Raw genomic sequence first — 4948 nt, 5'->3', positions numbered from 1 at the left:
CAGCCACTAACCCAAAAGCAATTCAAATGTATGTTACAGAATAATTCTTTGCTGAAACCTTTGGAAGAGCAGCTGCCACAGGGCACTATATTTTGTATATTCAAAGAAAGAGGTAATTCTTTGGAGGGGACACCACCAGAACTCAGCAGAGAGAAGGTAACCTCTTAGTTAGATATCACAGTTCTTGCTAACATGAATTATTGCAAAACATCCTATTGAAAGTATTGTCCAACTGTTGCAAGTACTTCAATTTCAAGGCTATTTTCAAGAAATGTATTACCTCAACCCAGTATGCTGCACTAAAGATTGTCCTGCAAGTCCCAGAGCCCACAGTAATTTGCCTGCTCTCTGCTGGGGCCTTTTTGTCTTTAACTTCATTCAAAGTAAAAAAAAACATGGATATCATGGTTTGGATTTGTAAGGGAATACCCTATGGAAAACATTGGAATGGTGGTTGAAAATGAAGAGAGATGCAGCTTCCCACAGATCCTCCCCAAAATAAAGTGCAGGCAATAAGAAGCAAAAAACTTCACAGATTCTTCCCCTAGAGGCTTGCAAGTGGAAAAGAGATGCCTAAGAAAATCTAAAAAGGGTCAAGAGAAAGAAAAGCAGAAGAAAGAGAGACATTATAATAAAATCAAACATATGTTCAGCACAAGTGAAGTCTACATGGTACTATCTAGTCTGTGAAGATTTCTTCACTTTCTTGCTAACAACTGGTGTTGTGAAGGGTGTCAATAATCAATGCTGACAGCTGCCTTGCACTAAAGGAACTGAATAAAATTCACCTGGCTTGATAAACTTATCAGTGAATTGCACCAAATTTCAGCATTACCTTTTTTGATTTGTCATTTATTATTATCATTAAATACCAGTTCAGCACTGCTACAGTCAGCGGCTTGGCCAGCCACCTGAACCTGTCATTCCAATGATAAAGCATCTCCTAAGCACGGAAGACAGGGTTTTCTTTTGTCCCATTCTCATATTGAACACACAACCAAAACTTTGATAACCAAACTCATTAGGAACCTACTTGCCCACCATTGAAAATTTCCACCTGATTTTAATAAAAATATGTGTTGCAGTTGAGATTTTTATGTTTCATATTTTAAAGTACAGAGTGATGGCTGTTTCTCTTTTCCTTTTAAGCAATGCATCTTTAATTGGATGTATTCCAATTTATTACCATAACCCAGAGTTGGTTAAACAAATTTGAGCAATTTTAGAAGCACGGGACAGCATTTTGTTGCTAAAAGTGTTCTGGTAAACGTGAAGAAATGTGGGTGGTGATGTTAGGAAGAGAACAGTAAAGTTCAAGTAACATAGATCTTGAATATGGGGCTTAGAAAAATATATTTCATTTGAGCAAGTGTGAATTAGACTTCCAAATAATTGCATTACTATAATGTACTTTACAGTTTCAAAAAATAACAGGCAATGGCCACTCAGAAGGCAACAATTTTATTGACATAAGTTAAATATTAACAGAGGAAGCAAAAAAGGAAAGTCTCACTTTCACCTAAAGTGTTTCAAAATCACTTTCAGCCATATTGACTTTCTACTTTTAGCAAAGTTTTCACATTTAAGGCCTGCTAGGGAAGAATAATACTGCCAGAGAATGTAGTGAGAAAGGGATCTGTCTTTTCTCCCAAGTAACAAGAAACAGAACAAGACAAAAGATCAAGTTGCACCAGGGGAGGATTGTCCTGGATATTAGGAAAATGGAAAATGTCATCAAGCACTGGAACAGGGTGCGCAGGTGGAGTCACTGTCCCAGGAGGTATTTTAAAGTCATGTAGACAGCACTTAGGAATATGGTTTTGTGGTGGACTTGGCAGTTCTGGGTTGAGGGTTGGATTTGATCTTAAAGCATTTTCCAACCTAAACATGATTCTAGGTATAAAGGATGTAAAAGAGTGCAGAGCTCCCAGTGTTGTGTTTTCAGTCTTGCAAACAGTGTTCACACTCAGAAAATTCTTAAATATCTGAGGATTTTCCCAAGCAAATTAAAACTGACAAATGTGCTTCCATCTCTTAAGTGCAGAAATCAATGTATTTCATGGAATCTCGGATCCTCACTCTCTATAGCATCCTAAATATTCACATGCACATTTCAAAGCAATATAAACGTTTAACAAAATGACTGGTTTTTTTAACAAAAGCTGAGCAACAGGTTTAGTTGCAGTCCCCTCTATATAACCACAACACATGAACATTTTAAATAATTTCTGTACTTCTGAAGGTAAAGTTCAGAGATTACAGTATAATGAAGTCTGACCGTCTGTATCTCAGGACACATTATGTTTGTCTTGGGTTATGTAACCTAAAAATATGTATTCTATTTCATCTGTTGAAAGCTGGTTTTTGGGAGATGTTTTTTCCTTCTCTTGTTGTCGGGGGCTTACCCCGGCATTCAGGTGGTTTTAGAGTCCTTTGCCCTCTGCACAGCTCTGTGCCAAACCGAAGGAAGAGGCGGAATCTTCAGGTTTAGACTTTTCAAGGTTGCTTACTTCATTTATTGTTTCTTATCTTACAATTTTCTCAGTGTCCAACAAGATGTTTGCCGTGGCTTGGACTTCTGACGACTCCTCCCAAACTGGGGCTGTCCTTATCTTTTATACTAATTGCTGCGTATTCTTTATTTACTATTTCTTACCAATGTCTATCACTAATACTAAAAAGGTCATCTCTACTCTGACCCAATCCTCACTAACTACTTTGTGCCCACGTCACTGCTGAAATGGAGTGAAGCAAGAAGGATGAAGAAGAAGGAGACAACGCCCCAAATTCTCCATCTTGTCCCCATTCACTTCAATGCTAGAAATATAAATTTACTGGTTTTTCACCCTGTGATATACTAAACTACAATCTTTCACACTCTTGTGGCCTGCAATGCTTCCGGCAGTGCAGGAAGCCTCTCCCATGGACTGAAATCAAAGCCAGTGTCTCTCTGAGCTCTGGGCTGGGGTCCCAGATCCCCCTGCCCAGGTTTCTGACCCTCCAGGGCAGACAAAGGAATGCCCTGGACTCCAACATCTTGTAACTCCAGGGGGGAGGGGGGCGGATGCCTTCTGATAATGGCCCAGCCGTTAAAACCAGGTGGGGCAGTGTTTCTTGTCTCTTTCACCACTCCTCCATTCTCCAGGGGGACATCTTCTGATAATGGGCATTAGGGCCCACCAATGACATGACACATTCCATCATCCCATTGGGAGATGCTCCACACAGTGGGGGAGGAGCCAACAGTTCCTAGATAGATAAAAACTGGGACTGAAGGATGCAAGGGATCTGGTTTTTTCACTGGGTTCCCGGAGGAAGACCGGACCCATCTTGTCACCACTGGACTTTCTACAAGACCATTTCTACTCCACAGAACGACATCTGTTACTCCAGGAGGATTTATTTGGACTGCTTCCAACACCCTGACCACCAGGGTGTCAGGTGGTATCCCTGACTCTGTCAGGGTTTTTCCAGGATTTTTGTTTGCTTGAGGTTTTTTGTACTACTCCATTTGTGTCTTCTTTTTTTTAATATTCCTAGTAAAGAACTGTTATTGCTATTTCCATTTCTTTGCCTGAAAGTCCCTAATTGCAAATTTATAATAACTTGGAGGGAAGGGGGTTTACATTCTCCATTCCAAGGGAGGCTCTAGCTTTCCCTGGCAGACAACTGGCTTTCAAAACCAAGACAACGTTTCACCCAGACACCCACAAACCAAATCCAAGAACATTTAGCCACTTAACCCTTATATTCTGATTTCTTTGAGCCTTTGTAGATACACAGATATCCAAACAACTCAATACTTCTCTTTTGGGGAGTTTGCTCTCACTGTCAGATCTTGTTACGGCTGTTCTTTAATTCAGTTCTGTCTGACTGATGCTTCCAACCATTGGTTACCATATGCCTTTCACCAGCCAGTTGAAGTGACCATTAACATTCAGCTGTTCTCCCTCACTGATATTGCTGAGTATGAGAGAAAACTCTTCTTCAAGGCATGGATTGCACTTGTGGCTCTTCTCCAGAATGCATCCAGTCCTACATTGCTAATATCTTCAGAACTTCTGACCAGTACACTCATCTACCCACAAAAAAATCCCACTAGCTGGCTGTGAAACTAAAAATATCTGCTGAAGAGTTTATTAAGGAAACTTGAGTCATTTAAGGAGATGCTTAATGTCAAAACCAAATGTCTCTGAAACATTTCCCCCACTCCATTAAAATGTGCAATGAAACTCCTGACTTCTGCATGTTGAAGAGCAGCAGAATTGTGTTGGGTTCAGATACTTTAAGAAAGTTTATTATCATGTTGCTTCATTTTGTATCTTGGTCATTTTTAATTGAAATAAATTTCACATTAAATATGTTGCCACAGATTTTCCCATAGCACTTGTTTTCCTGTGAAATTCTATATTTATCTGGTTTACTTATCTGGTTGCTTCACAAGTATTTTTATAGTTCTATTTTGAAATAAATGAAGGATGATTACACATTTGTGCAGAAAAGCCAATAAATATACTGCATGGAAATGTAGTTACAAATATTTTCAGTCAGAAAATCAAACTTAGAAATATACTTTTCATGACAATATTAAGGGGAGCAACTTAAGTTTTAGAGGATTTTTATCAGGCTACTTTGCAAATAAAACATGGCAACTCTACTTTGACAGTCTCTTGAGTCCATGTTAGGACTGTTTTGCACTGTGAAAGGAGTGTAATGTAATTTTTTTTAAAAAAATTAAAATATAGCTTTGACAGCACAGTTTTGCTTGAGGATGTGAATTTGACAGCAAAACCCCTGGCTGTGAGAGGCCTTGCTTGTAGTACGTCACCTCCTGACAGCCCCTAAGTCACAGGCTGAAATGAACATGAATAAATTATATTGAATGCCTCTGTCCTAAAGCTGGGCACATTTTGCCTTTTATTTCTTCAGTTTCCCTTCCTTCTTTTTG

Source organism: Hirundo rustica, chromosome 3 (assembly GCF_015227805.2).
Source record: "Hirundo rustica isolate bHirRus1 chromosome 3, bHirRus1.pri.v3, whole genome shotgun sequence".
Taxonomy (NCBI): Eukaryota; Metazoa; Chordata; class Aves; order Passeriformes; family Hirundinidae; genus Hirundo; species Hirundo rustica.
This window is presented reverse-complemented; position numbering follows the sequence as displayed.